Below are 15,815 nucleotides of genomic sequence, written 5' to 3' on the forward strand. Positions count from 1 at the left end.
ATATCATGTCAACCACTACAGAGCAATCAGCTGTGAGCGTGGATGTTTGTTCACAGCAGTACTTGTTCATCCTTCTAGGTAAATGGAAGCCTTGTCAAGAAAATAGTCTGCTTCCTTTAGTTTATGTCACGATTACCTGTCAATCAAAGTAAAAGAGACAAAGGCACAACCTGCAGTTGGAAACGCGTGTGTGCAGAGAGAGGTATTACTAGCACTGATACTCAGAACAACTGTGGGCATGTCGCTCTGCTACCTTCTTTCCTTTCTCCCTCCGTCCAGTAAACATGAGCAAAAGCCCTTTTGTCCCAGCAGCGCGCCAGGGTCTGTGAATACAAAAGTGAACACTACATTCTCTTTGCCTCCAGGAAGCTGAAGCTGGAGGAGAATAGAGCAAAACACCCCACAACTTCATGTGTGCTCTGCTACAGTAAGTTATGGGCTAAAAGTGTCCCTGGGGGACACTGAACCAGTGTCCAAGCTCAGGGAAAGTGGTGTCTTAACTGAGACCTGAAGGATCCGTAGGAGCTAGCCAAGTCAAGAGGAGTTAAAGAGTGTTCCAGGCAGAAGGGACAGCATGTACAAAGAACTTGACCCAGAGAGAGCTTGGTACCTCCAAAGAACTGCAGAGAGTACTGGGGCAGTCAGCAATAGAAGGAAGTGGAGGCAATTATGAGAGATAAGGCTGGAGAAGTGGGCAGAGGCCATATCATAAGTGGTCCTCTAAACCATATTAAGGAGTTTGGACTTTATCTTACGGTCCAAGGGGAATGAGTAAAGGTTTTTAAACTGAAGAGTGACACCATGAGATATAACTTCGGCAAAATACTTCTGGTGGCTGGGTAGAGTTTGGGTTAAAAGGACACAATGCCAGAGGAAGAGAGACTGGATGAGAGGGTTTTGCAGCAATCCACATGAAAGATAATGGTGGCCTGGACTAGTGTCACAGTGGTGGGCACAGAAAAGAGTGGAAGGATTCTAAAAATATTTATAATATAGAGGTGCCTGGGGGGCTCAGTCGGTTAAGTGTCTGACTCTTGATTTCGGCTCAAGTCATGATCTCACTGTTCGTGAGTTTGAGCCCAATGTAGGCCTTGGCCTGATAGTGTGGGATTCTCTCTCCCCCGCCCTCTCTCTCTCTGCCCCTCAACTGCTCGTGCACATGTGTGCTCGCTCTCTCTCTCAAAATAAATAAATAAACTTAAAGAGAAATGTTTGTGATATAAAATTACTGAATAGATATGGAATTAAGAAGCAGAGAGGAATTAAGGATTCTGCCCCTGCTTTTAGACTTGGATAACTGGGTGCACGGTGGTGGTTTTCAATGAAATTAAGAACCAAAGAGAGGGAACAAATTAGAGAAAGTAAACAGTTCAATTTCTGACTTGTTGAATTTTAGGTGTTGGAAGAAATCCAAATGGATATGGCCAGGAGGTGGATGGCTGTATGGATAGCTCAGGAGAAAAACAAAAGTGGGATGAACGAACGTATTTCAGAAGATGCTATCACTCAGAGAGAATGTGAGAAAGAAGAACATCAAGACAAGAACCTGAAAGGGGCGCCTGGGTGGCTCAGTTGGTTAAGCATCCAACTCTTGATCTTGGCTCAAGTCACAATCTCGCAGTGCACGGGATTGAGCCCCTCGTCCTGCTCTGTGCTGACAGCATGGAGCCTGCTTGGGATAATTTCTCTCTCTCCCTCTGCCCCTCTCATGCATGATTGCACTCTCTCTCAAAATAAATAAGTAAACTTATGGGGCGCCTGGGTGGCGCAGTCGGTTAAGCGTCCGACTTCAGCCAGGTCACGATCTCGCACTCCGTGAGTTCGAGCCCCGCGTCAGGCTCTGGGCTGATGGCTCGGAGCCTGGAGCCTGTTTCCGATTCTGTGTCTCCCTCTCTCTCTGCCCCTCCCCCGTCCATGCTCTGTCTCTCTCTGTCCCAAAAATAAAATAAAAAACGTTGAAAAAAAAAATTAAAAATATATTTAAAAAAAAAAAATAATAAATAAATAAATAAGTAAACTTAAAAAAAAAAGAGACAAGAACCTCAAGGAACCAACGTTTCCAACATTGTGAGGACCAACAGAGAAAGAGGAAGTAGAAAATCAAGGATATTTTCATGGCAAGTAAACCAAGGAGGGAGGGTGTTTTAAGAAATAGGGGCACTCAGAAGTCTCACCCGATGCTCAACAGTCAACTGAGGTGAGGATTAAAGTCTTCATCACACCTGGCCACTAGATGGTCCTGGTGATTTGGCAAGTGCAGGGTCAGAGTACATGTAGCAGGACAGTGAGTGGGAGGTGAGGAGGTGGAGAAGCTGAGCATGCATGGCTGCTCCAGGAAGTATGTGGCTGAAGGGGAAGAGAGACAGGATAGTCAGTGAAGGCAGGGGAGGTGCAGAGTCAATGGAGTTTGTGTGAGGGAACTTATTCCCTCAGACAAGAGGAGAAGAATATTTTATAACAAATGGCTGCTTTGGGGCACCGGGGTGGCTCCGTCAGTTAAGCGTCCAACTCTTGATTTTGGCACAGGTCCTGACCTCATGGTTCGTGAGTTCGTGCGCTAACAGTGCAGAGCCTGCTTGAGATTCTCCCTCTCTCTCTGCCCCTCCCCTGCTTGCACTCTGTCTCTCTCAAAATAAATAAACTTAAAAAAAATAAAAAAAAATAAAAACAACAAAACCAAATGGCTGTTCCAAAGTAAGCTACACACTCCTAGGTGCTTTAACGCAGTATTGTCTTGTTCTTACCAAGACTCCTAAAATTTATTCTCTCGAATGACTTTTAAAAGGTGCAATAATTCGACAAGCAATGTCGAGTACATCCTAATAAAGGAAACACTAAACGGTTCTATGAATGTGAACATAAACTAGTCCAGGCAAAAGATATTTCTAACATACATAAAAGCAGAACCATGAATTTAGCACTCTGTAAAATGTGTCTTCAAGTAGCTGAGAAAGAGAGGACTTTTGAGAGGTGTTTCCTCATCTTTAAAATGGTATGGAAAGAAAACTTGAAGACCAGGAGTGTGTATGCGCCTTTGTGTGGACGGGTGAAGTTGTACTTTTACTTGGAATATTGGGAGCTTAACCTTGATATTGCTAAGACCTGGGGCAGGTGTGGAGGGTATAATTGTTGCAGAGGAAGTAGGGCACCACTGCTTATGTGGACTTCTAGTTTAAATTCTTTTTTCAATGTGTCCATATTAATTCTCTTGAGAGATCAGAGACAACCACAAATAGATTTCCTAAGACGGGTAAGTAAATTATATTTTACCTGATCAAATCACAAATCTTTTTGGTTTGTGAATGTGATCACCTATAATTTATTTTAAAGCAAATTCCCATATGCCAGTGATTAAAGAACATCTCTCCTAAACAGTAAGTGGACCCCTCCACACGCCCCCATCTTCCTGAATGAGCTGGCAGCAAATACAGTGGAATTTTGGTGAGAGGTGAGCAGGCTGTGGCACAAAGGTCACCTCTAAAATGGAAATTTGGAATCATTCCCATTCTCCTTCCAAAAGAAGAAACCACAACTGTGCACTTATACTTACTTTTTATGTTGAACAAAACGAGTATGATTTGGAACATAATTGGGAATCAAATTAAGTCCCCCCCCCTCCCCAATAAATGGGCAGTGAAAAAACTCGGTCTGAGAATCATTCCATTTGTTTGAAGCAAACACAGGCTTTGGGTCATGACAGATAATGTCAGCTACCACTGTGGCTAGATTCTATTTTGAGCCTTTCAAATGTGCTAACTCATTTGATCCTCAAAATTCTCAAAGTATACGTATGAATATCTCCACTTTACAGATGAGGAAACTGAGATAAAAAATATTAAGTAACTAGTCTGAGGCCCTCAAAGGTGGGGAAGTGAAGATTCAAATCCAGTGAGAACGTCTACTGTTGTCCCCACACCGCTCTGTCTCCTGTGGAGGATGCCAGGTTGACCTCAGTTCTCTGTGCTAAAAGGTTGAGTGGTGAATATTTAAACCTTGTGGAAAATCCACATTGCCTGTTATTGGCATGGGATTCACATCTAAGGAGTGGCAAGAAGAACTCGAGGCTAATTACTAAGTGAAGCAAAAGTTGGCTGGGGCAAACTCCAGCCAGGACATTTGAAAGCTGGTGTGATTACACCGTCTGAAGAAAAGCCTGAGGACATCTTAATCATGTTCTTTATCAGAGCTGCATCTGGCTGCACTAGATAAAGGACACGCTGAGAACCTATGTGCCACCATCCTTGACATATGAAAATGTCCCTTCTGACTCTCAACCAGTAGGGACTGTGCCTTGAGGAAGCCATACTTCCTCCCTGACTATTAATACCATCATGGCCATGACAGTGCTCGCCAAAGGAAAAGCCACTCAGTTGTAGAATCTCCCTTCCCTTCCTGAAAAACAGGTGAAAAGTGCATCACTCAGAAATGGTGTAAATATAGTCCTACCTGAAGGCAGAGGGCTGAACAAGCCAATTGCCAAGGGTCTCCCCCAGATCCACATGATTTATTTAAGCCATGGAGAGTCTTACAGAATGGAGAGCCAAGTTTTACTTCTGCTTTCCCAGACAAATCATCTCTCTGGGCCTCTTTTTATAGCCTGACAAAAATTCTTAGATGTTCCCAAGGAGAGCAAATTTTATTGTTGCTCCTATTTGCAGATTCAGACTGAATAGTAACTGATTTTCTCAAGAACACAAACTAAGACATCTGTGGGGCTAATATCAAAATGTCAGTGTCTTAGATTCCTGTTCTTTGCTTTAACAGAGAAGACCATGGCACCAGCAGATTACCCCGTATGGAAGACCTGTGTTGTGTTCATAAACCAGCTGCACCCAAGAAAACCCTATCATTCTGGGGTATTAATTTGGAACTTGTGATTCCTTGTTATGGAATGAAATTTGCTTTTGCATTAGCTACTGGAAAAGAACAGCAGTTTTGAAAGAGCACTGGGGACCTGGGTTTAGTTCCAGGAAGATCACTGACTGACTGGGTCATTCTGAGAGTCCTGTGGTCTGTCCTGGCCTCAGGTTCTTCACCTTTAAGCTGAAAAGTGTGGGGAGGGAGCTATTCTAAGGACTTTCCAAGTTCTTTTCTGAATCTAAAGATAAATGATACACAAAGATGGCAATGGCCATATTTAAACATGTAGGAAAAAAAAATGTGATTTGGGCCACATCTTCATCCCTCTGCCATCTGGGTCCTAGTGGAGCTTTCTCAGACTCTCTGTGGTCAGGGACTAGGGTTTTACCTCCACCCATCACACACCGGTGCTAGCAGCTGGCTCACAACACATGCAACTCACCAAGGGAGTGTGACAACACCCAAACTGGTCTGTTTGGTGAGACAGGTCCACTCATCACCTTCCTGGTGGCCATGGCAATGTCAAATTGCTATGCAAGTGTCCAAACACCTTACCAGCAATTTCTGTCCTTATCTTCTCATAGACTGGTAATAAACAGTTGCCTGACCAGAAGCAGTCCATGGACTACACTTTGAACAGCATCGGGTTTAGCCATTTTTCTCTAACAAAGCAGGTCTCCTAAGGACCTGAGCAGGGCGTCACTCAGATAACCTACATGATTTTTTTTTTTTTAATAAGCAACTGGAAAGCACAAAGTACCTTTAAAAAAAATAATAATAACCTGCTGAGATAACTCCAGCCTCTCACCCTATTCAACCAGGTCTGCCCCACAACTGATCTGGATTCTTCTCAAATCCATCTATCACATTGTCCTACTTCTTCTGCCCTTGGTGTTGTTCTTTTTCATCCTCTGCTTTAGCTGACAGGTCCTGGGCAGGCTGAGCAGCCCTAAAATTCCTGCTGAGGACCTCAGGGTGGTACACATGAGCTGATCACAGAGCAGGATGGAACCTGAGAGACCAGCAGCTGCCCTGGGGACAGAAGCCACTTCTCACGCTTGTCAGGGAGCAGCCACTCCACTTTCAGGGCTGTGCTCTCAGCCCCACTTCCCTCCACTGCGCTGGACCTGTCAGCAGCGAGGTCTGGTGTTTCCAAGTCACCACTGGACTCATATGTCTGAAACAACGTGCTAAGCTTAGGGGGGTGGCATCCCTCTCTGCTGTTTCTGAAAGTGGAGAGGGGATCAGGTAAAATCAAACAATTGGGATTATTAACATATTGCACACTGTCACATCATTATTTTATTTTTGTAATAAAAGCTAGAATCTATTGGGTACCAAGTCCTAGATCCTTCTAAGCACTCTGCATATATTAACTTAATTACCACCACTACCCAAGAAAGCTCATCTCATTATTATTAGCTCCTTTTCATAGAAGAGTAAATTGAAGTAGAGAGAAGCTAGAAGAACTTGCCTAAGATTTCACAGGAGGCAAGTGGAGCCTCTGGACTTGAACCCAGCAAGTGTAATGCTGATGCTCAAGTCCATAACCACATCTCTGTACCATCTCTAGATGGACATGTTGGCTTTGAATCTCAAGACAATCCTATGGATGATCTAAGGCCGAGGCAGATCTATTAAGCTGAAAAATATTTATTAAGCAACTTACTAGGCAACAGGTAGTATTCTAGGCACTTGGGATACATACAGTGGATTTGGTGTGTTAAATGGTGGCCTCCAGAAAGATATGTCCACACCCTAAGCCCTGGAACCTACAAATGTAACCTTATTTGAAAAGAAGGGTCACTATAGATGCAATGAATTTAAGGGTTTTGAGATGAGTTCACCTGAGATTATCTGGATGGACCATAAGTCCAATGACAAGTGTCCTTATAAGAAACAGAAGAGAAGAAAATACAGGGAGAAGAGAGGCCATATGAAGACAGAGGCAGGGACCAAAGGGACACAGATACAAGCCAAGGCATCCCTGGAGCCACCAGAAGCTGAAAGCGGCAAGGTAGGACCTCCTCTAGAGCTTTTGGAGGGAGCACAGCTCTGCAGACACCTTGATTTTGGACTTCTGGCCTTTAGAGCTGTGAGCAAATATATTTCTGGTGTCCTAAGCCACTAGGTTTGTGGTAATTTGTTACAGAAGCCTCAAAAAACTAATATTGGGGTAACCAATAAAGCCTCTGCTCTCACAGAATTTACATCCTAGCTAAGAATCAACAAAATGGAATGGGATGGGATGGGATGGAGTGGAATGGAATGAAAAAAGAGAAAAACACTGGTCTAACAGCCACATAACATTTCTCCTCAAACATTACCTTCTCCAGGGAGTCTTACTTGCACTCCTTAATCTGAGTGTGCAGTACCCCTCCCCTTATATGCTCCTATAGACCCTTTTTGAACATCCATGATCAGACCTTTCCTACAATTTTGTAACTGATGATTCCCATGTATAATTTTGGATTCCCCAGCTGCCTCTAAAAGCTTCACATCTCGTCTGGCTTTTCCTGAGATTATGTACGAATGGGGGAGACTGGGAATACCTGGATGACCAACAAGAAAGAGGTGCGTGGAGACCAAGAAGAGGGCAGGGCCACTGCACATTCTCGTACAGCTTGCTTCTGCAAAAGGATGAGGGAGCAAAGCAGGTTGGAGTTCACCCAGTGGTGTTTCCAAGTGGTGGCCCACTGCCATGAAGAGATAAGAGTCTAATTCCCCTCTCTATGAGTGAGCTGGCTTTCATAGCTGAGGTGAAACCAGCAAAATACAGCACAGGTGATGCTATGACGCTTCCGAGTGGCCAGGACAGAAGTCTTGCTGCTTCCAGCTGGGTCCCTTGTAATGCCTGCCCTCTGGACACTCTCCCTTGGGGAGCTCCCAGTCAGAACCCAGCTGCCTTGTGCTGAGAAGGCCAAGTCTGTGGACAGGCCACGTGGAGAGGTCTTGCACATTAGTCCTAGCCTTTGAGTCACTCCAGCTCAGGCCCTAGACATGCGAGTGAAGAAATCTCTAGGTGATGACAGAGCGCAGCCCCTTGAGTAACCAGCCATTTGCATCTTCCCAGCTGAGGCTCCACAGGAGCCTTCAACTATACTTCAATAAAAAAGAAAGAATCCGTGGGCACAATAAACCTGACTCATTCATGTTGCAAATGTAACCGCACATGTGCTCCAAGTGTGCTAAAAACAGTTTCTCGGGAAAGGGACAGGCACGAGGATGTAGGCAAATCCCTCCTAATAAACAGGTCCCAGCCTAACTCACCTATGACTGTGCACCTCTTCCCTCTCAGCCGGCCTGAAATTCCCACTGCTGATGTGTACACCTTGGGTAAGAGAGTCGAAGAATCCCTGACGGGCAGAAGCTGATTTTAGGGTGGGAGAAAGAAGGGGATCATTTCCTCTAGCTTCCTGGCATGAGTGTGCTAGGGAACTGGGATCCTAGAATGGCAATGGACCTGCCCACCTCGTCTCCCACTTGCTCAGTGGAGGTCTCGAGCTTGGAGGTGAGGGGAAGGAGAAACTGGAAAGGCCGGTGGAGGCAGGACTTGCAGTGACAAGTCTCAAGCAGCCTCAGGTCCCATTGAACTCTTCTCTGGGGCCTCAGAGAAGAAGGGGATACAAGGTGGGGCTGTGGCTAGGACACAGACCTGGCTCTAGGCCCCGATGGAGCGTCAAGCCAGCCTGCCTACATGTGTCTGCTCCCTGCCCAGGTCAGAGCCCGCGTGCATCCCCATGGCCACGGGACCACGGCCGCCAGACTCCACCGTCAGGACTCCATGTCGTAAGATCGTAGGCTGTCCTCGCTGAAAAGGATCTGAGAGACCATGCACTGCCTTCACAATGCACAATTAGGGAAAAGCAAGGAAGGAAATATCAACAGGACACCTCATATTTTAGTTTCATCAAGAATATAGAGAGGTCACAAGGGACCATATTGCTGGCTAGGGGGCAGAAAAATGTGATTTTCAGAGGGGGAACTTTCTGTAGAGGATAGATCAGGGGAGACCAGAAAGTATGGGACCAGCCATCAGAAAAGCTGGCTATGCACAATTTCTTCAACTATAGCAATTGTTTTAAGGGGAATACAAGCATTCCCCAAATGTGGCTCTTACATGGTCTCAGTGCATGGACAAAATTCTCCTGCTATCTCCATTATTATGGACCCCTTGAACAGAATTTACCTGACCAGTAACGAGGCGATCATAATGGAGCCTACAAAACCCAAGTAAGGCAAGATGCCTGGGATCTCACAGTAGGCTCTTGAAGTAGGCTCTTCCACTATGGCCTCTACGAGACACGTGGGCAGTGTTGACATGCTGAGCACAACAGGGAAGTGTTTCCCCCCGACCTGTCCCAGCTTCCAGAGCTAACCACAAACCATAAGCATTCACACCTCAGAGTCTGTGAAGAGGGACTTTTCTATGTGACCCCAGAGGGCAGGGACCAGAGAACCAACGGAAATTGCAAGGAACGTAACTTTCATCCCAAAGAAGGATCCTGTGTAATAGTGAGAGCTGTTCCAATGTGGACTTGGGTATTACCTTGCAAGGATGTGAGTTCCCTGTCACTTTTAGCCTTTGAGAGAGACTATGTACTGACTCCCACTCACTGGGTTCATTGCAAACTCAAGTATCAGACAGGGGTTGATCCAGATTCCCCTTCAATTATGTATACTCTAAGATTCTATGGTTTTATGAGCTGTCATAAAATCATTGCCTTTGCAAAATCAGTGCAGCATTGGACACACATGCACACAAAAAGGCAATCATTTCTTTTTAACTCAGAACTGACTTTCATGGTTCACTGCTTGAGAGAAGCCTTATCCTATAAGCAACTGAAACATCTGTCATTCTGCACTGAAAATCATTAATGCTATCTTCATAAATCTTTTTCCCCCAGTTTTACTGAGAGATAATTGACATATGTCGTTGTATAAGTTTATGACATACAGCATGATGGTTTGATTTACATATATTGTGAAATGAATATCACAATAGGTTCAACTAACATCCATCATCTCATACAATCAAAAGAAAGGAGAAAAAAGGAAAACTATTTCTCCTTGTGATGAGAACTCTTAGGATCTCTTAACAAACTTCCCTGTATATCCTACAGCAGAGGCAGCTACAGTCATCGTGCTATACATTACATCTTGGGACTTATTTATCTTATAACTGCAAGTTGGTACCTTTGGACCACCTTCCTCCAATTTCCCCTTCCTTCCCACCCTCTGCCTCTGGTAAACACAACTCTAATCTCTTTTCCAATACGTTTTGGGCTTTTCTGTTTTGTCTGTTCTTTGTTTGTTTGAAGATTCCACACATAAATGACATCATACAATATTTGTCTTTCTCTGACTTATTTCTCTTAGCATAATGTCTTCAAAGTCTATCTGTGTTGTCACAAATGGTAGGATTTCTTCGTTTTTTATGGCTGAATAATATTCCATTGTGGACTAATCTTCCATATATGTATATCACATCGCCTTTATCCATTCATCCATGGATGGACTCTTAGGTCGTTTCCATGTCTTGGCTACTGTAAATAATGCTGCTATGAACATGAGGGTGCAGCTATCTTTTTGAGTTAGTGTTTTCATTTCCTTTGGATAGATTCCCAGAAGTGGAATCACTGGATCATAGGGTAGTTCTATTTTTAATTTTCTGAGTAACCTCCACACTATTTTCTGCAGTGGCTACACCCATTTGCATTCCCACCAACAATGCACGAGAGTTCCCTTTTCTCCACATCCATGCCAGCATGTATTACCTCTTGTCTTTTTTGCCACATAAATCTTTTCGGGGTTCTGTGTTCTGAAGCAACTTGATGGGGGGATAATCTTAGTATCAACACCTGTAATTTCAGCCTTTGGAGGGGTGGTTCTCGGCTGGGCCCAGGGGACACACTCAGCAATGTTTGGAAACATTTTTGATTGTCAAATTGGGGGTGGGATGATGTTACTGGCATCTCCTGGGCAGAGGCCAGGGATTCTGCTAAAGATCCTGCAATACACAGGACAGCCTCCCCGACAATAACTCTTCAGCCCAAACATCAGTAGTTCTGCTATTAAGAAACCCTGTTCCAGAAGGATGGAGGAGAAAACAACAACAAAAGCACCACTCTTAGTTACTGACAACCTACTGTAGTTGCCACTTCACAAGAGCATATAATTTGTACACATTACAACAACCCTTCAAGATGGGCATTGCTATCCCCAGGGTACCGGTGAGGAAACTCAAGTCCAGACAGCAGCACTGTGTCTAAGGTCAAACAACTTGCAAATGCAGAACTGGGGCTCAAATCCAGTCAGTCAGACTCTAAGGTCCAGGTTCCTCATCAGTGCGCTGGGAGCCTTTTATATAACAACATACTGTTTGCAGCAGAGACTCGGGCTGTATACAGTCAAGAAAGAGCACTCAAGAGCAAAGGGCTTCAGAAAGAGAAAAAGGAACCGAGCCTAAAGTGGAGCCTGTACTTCCAGACAGAACCTGAGGGGGGCAGGCTTCCGAGCCACGAGGCCCACTCACAATGGCACACTTGCTATTCTGCTTCCTGAGGAGACGCTGGTGGGGGCTGAGGAGGGAAGAGCCCCCCCCCCCCCTGCATCCTGAGGTGAACTTCAGTGTGATTTCACTGAATATCATGTCTCAAAATTTTGAACTTAAACTAAGCTTTTGTTCAGATGTTTGAGAAAGCGCGGTGGCATTAGAGCCAGTTGAAATACTTATTCACTTAGTTTTTTTAAAAGTAATCTCTACACCCAATGTGTGGCTTGAACTCATGGACCCAAGATCAAGAGTCACATGCTATACCTGCTGAGCCAGCCAGGCACCCCTTACTTCTTCACTTGGGTCACTTGGGGTCATTGGGGGCAACAAGTTACTTTACCTCCTAAGCCTCAGTTCCCCCAACTGTATTATGGGCATCATTACCACTACTTCGTGGCAGTGTTATGAGGATAAAAACAAGAAAATTGATGAATTCAGTGGAAACCAAAATGCTAGGGACCCAGAAGAGAGTAAGAGAGCAAGGAACAATAGATGATAAAGTGACCCCACTACATCACTGTGTGGTTTACAGTATCTATGATATTACTATGGTGAAACAAAGAGAATTGGAAGGAGACCAGGGCTGAGTGCCAGATGTGGCTGTGGGGCAGGGCCACAGGCTGGGATGCACAGATGTGGAATTGCCCATGTAAGGGCTCCAGGCTCTGCTGCTGGAGAGCAGTGCATCATGGAGTCAAAAATAGACAGAATGAAGAACAGATTGAATCCCAAGCAAGTGCCCTTTGTGATTCCAATGAACATTTCTGTGGTTGCCTTTTCTAGAACATTTATTTGTGGATGGCTGTATTCTTGTTGGTTGCCAAAATCCCACCATACAACACACACATGCTTATGTCTAATGTCTCTAGTCTTCTGCGTTGAACCTCTTAAGAATGGGGAAAATTAAGGGAATTCTGGTATCCATCAGAGACCAACAGAAGCACTCCAAGAATGTTAATTCAGAAGCAGAAATGGGCCAGTTCATAGGCGTCTTGAACTTTCTTTTTAAAAGTTGCAATGCCCCTGTCTAGGTTAGCAACCGGGACTTCAATAGTTTATTCAATCAATATTTGATGGGACATATTTTAGAACTGACAGCTGATAAGATGAATTAGTCATCTGTGATGAGTCACTGATTCACACATGGGGCTTTGTCTCCTGAGAAGTTAACCTCCTTCCCCAATTCTGGCCTGTCTCCTAAACCACTTCCTTCTACAACAGCAGCATTTCTCTGCATAGGTATATTTCTTCAGAAAAGGGATCTCTAGCCAACTTCCCAAATTAAAGACTCTCAGAACACCAGAGCTAGAAGATCCTGAAAGACCCTTCACTGAAAAGATGAGGAAACTGAGACCAGAGAGAGTGTGAGTTTTGCCCAGATTCACACAGCAAGTTAACAGTAGAGCTAGCATTAATACCTTAGCTTTAGAAGAGCTCGTTCCATTTTCATTTACTAGTCCCTGAAGTCCCTCATCCTCACTGGGGTAATTCCAAGGTGGGGGGAACAAATTTCCCCGTATTTTTCACTCATCAAAGAAAGTTAAGAACACTTAACTTTCAAAGCGTCATTAATTTGCATATCATCCTCACGCAGGGGCTATGCTAATCTTCTCTGTATCGTTCCAATTTTAGTATATGTGCTGCTAAGAGAGCACTGGAACACTACATTTCAAACATGTGAATAAAACCTGATGAAATCAGAAAGAGCATCTTCAGTGGGAAGATCACAGGGCAAGTAACGGGACTTGTTGACTGGAGCAGATGTGAAGTAGGCAAGTGTCATATGGATCTAACTGTCAGAAGTCTCCAAGAGTATCAATGTGAGGCCCATGTGTGGCCCCAGGGACCCATCACATATAGTGACAGCAAAGAAAATGGTTTACAATGAGCCCAAGCCAAAAAACAATCCTTTGGGCTTTCTCAATATGGCACCCCAATAGGAAATAAAGCATACAAAAGATGTGTCATTTGAAATAAAAATTAAAAAAAAAAAAGAAATCTTTGTAAAGATTTGGCTGTCAACAATTCTGACCATATTTAGCCTATTTTACCTCTGGTTTCTAGCAAGTGAAGAAAACGAGCAATAGACTGAGCTGTCCTGACACTGGCCAGGGAGAAGTTGTACAAAAGAATGGCCGTCTGTTTATCCACTGTAGTGACCAGCTCTCTTCTTCCTTTCCCACTGCCTTCACATAATCACTGTAGTGCTTTAGTGCTCTTAATTAATTCAATTTTATTTATGGTCTGTTCTTTTTTCCCTTTACAGCAACTTTTCTTTCCTTTTTTTTTTTTTAATTTATTTTTGAGGGAGTGTAAGCAGGGGAGGGGCAGAGGGACGGGGATATAGGATCTGAAGTGGGCTCTGCACTGACAGCAGCAAGCCCCATGTGGGGCTTGAACTCACGAACTGTGAAATCAGGACCTGAGCTGAAGCCCGACGCTCAACCAACTGAGCCACCCAGGCACCCCTACAGCAACCTTTCTTGAACTGTGATTTGCACAGATTATCTGGAGCACTCTTTAAAAAACAGGGCTCCTCAGCTGGGTCACTGAATCCAAATTCCCTGGAATAAGGCCTGGGAATCTGTATTTTTTAAAAAGCTTCCCAGGTGATTCTAATACCCAGGATTTAAGAGTCTAGTTCCTTCCTCCCTCCCTTCCTTCCTTCTTTCCTCCCACCGTTTCTTCCTTCCTTCCTTCATCTCTCCCTCCCTCCTTATGGGCTGCCCTCAAAATCTAAGCACCACATATTACAGTCTTGGAAGACAGACAACACTCTTAGCTCCAAACAACCACCAATTTACAAATAACACTTTGGTGAAAAAACATGTCTGTAAACCTGGAGCTTGCTGTATGATCACTGGCACTATAAAGAATTTTAGACTCAAATGGAAAGATGGTGATGTTCTTCTTGAAGATATCTAAGGAAAGAGACAGGTTTAAGTGCAAATTCTCATGCTTTATTTGAAGTCTTTATCAAATTCAGAATGGCCCATACATACAGAATTAAGACATGGCCTAAATCCTACACACACTGAAGTTCTGAATTAGGTTGCCATCACCTTTTCTTTTTGCAAACTAAATGACACAAATTTCCATTCATCTCTCCTTGTAGGCATTCTCCCTGCTCTTTGATTACTATTCTCTATTGTTCCTTCAGGTTCTTCAAACGACTCCTGGTTCACCAGCAGGGACTGAAATACCTTCAGGGCACAACTGTACTAACATACTTTGTCATTTGAAGACAGTTTGCATATCTCTTTAGGAGAATCTAACTTACTGTTCGGGAGTGACTTAGATAAGCAGACCCAGATCTAAAGACCTAAAGAGTGATAATCTGTCTCAAACAGAGAAACTTGCTTTTGTAATCCCTCTATTTAGTGGTTCTGCTACATTTGATCTGTAGCCAATTTCCAGGATTCCTATTCTATAAAGATCAGATTCTAAATTTGATCTCGAAGCTACTCCTATTTTCTCTCATTCTCTTCTCCCTGTCCCTGTGAATTCTCAAGTTGTTTTAGCTCATCTTGTTCCTCATGGATTCACCTTTCTGGACTTTCTCTAATGCCTGCAGTTTTCAATTGAACAATCACACTGCTGTTCGAGTGAACTATTAGCCCCCCGTTTTCACCCTCCCCTATATCTGTGCCCTTTGCCACACAACTCTGAAGTTCCTCCCACTGAAGGTTGACCATCTCCTCCCCTGGGTTTTGGGGTGGCCATGACTTGCTTTGGCTAATGGCTTATGGGCAGTGCTGTTTCTGCTCCGCCCTCTTGCTCCTCTGCCATTGCCATAAAAGGAAGCAGTCATGGTTAGCTCATTAGTGCAGGGGGGACAAGCGTAGACTCGTCCAACCTATGTCTTGGAGTCACTTGGCTGAGCTCAGCCAAAACAAGCAGAGCCAGGATACCCCGTCCGCTTAGACTGTAAGAGCTGCAGGATGCTTGTGCTTCCAATGAGCCTTCGGGGCTGTTCAAATGGCTAGGACTGTGAGAGACAACTAAGCCATGCCTGACTAAGGAAAGTGGCTTAAGGGGCTGAGGGTCCTTTAAGGGAAGAGGCAGGACAGCTCCCTTCTTCCCTTGAGAGGAGAACTTAAAGACGCTAACCATTCCAGTAGAGAAGTTGCAAGGCATATGAGGGGAAGCAGAAACTGACTTCCAGGGTAGGAAGACACTCTTTCCTCCGGGGGCCCTGAGGAGGAAATGATGCCCATCGGCTGGCCTGCTCCTACAGAAAAGCAGCTCCAGGGAATGCAGCTCACTCCCCAGCAAATGCAATGCCCAGCAGAGCCATGAAAGTGGCAGAAGGAAATAACCTGACAAATCAAGGCCTAAGCACCCCACCTCCATCCTTTTAGGCTTCTATGATTTCTTTCCTTCTGGATTGAGTATCTAT

The 15,815-nt window shown here is 44.4% G+C and overlaps 1 protein-coding gene and 1 non-coding gene across 12 annotated transcripts in view; both read right to left on the bottom strand.

Annotated features, from left to right (window-relative positions):
* PALM2AKAP2 (PALM2 and AKAP2 fusion) overlaps positions 1-15,815 on the bottom strand; it is a 484,510-nt gene that overhangs the window by 231,691 nt on the left and 237,004 nt on the right. The window lies entirely within an intron of this gene.
* LOC131492321 (U6 spliceosomal RNA) lies at positions 12,966-13,071 on the bottom strand. Its single transcript, XR_009252010.1, has one exon. It is a non-coding gene; the product is annotated as a U6 spliceosomal RNA (small nuclear RNA).

The sequence above is a fragment of the Neofelis nebulosa genome, chromosome 12 (genome assembly GCF_028018385.1).
Source record: "Neofelis nebulosa isolate mNeoNeb1 chromosome 12, mNeoNeb1.pri, whole genome shotgun sequence".
NCBI lineage: Eukaryota > Metazoa > Chordata > Mammalia > Carnivora > Felidae > Neofelis > Neofelis nebulosa.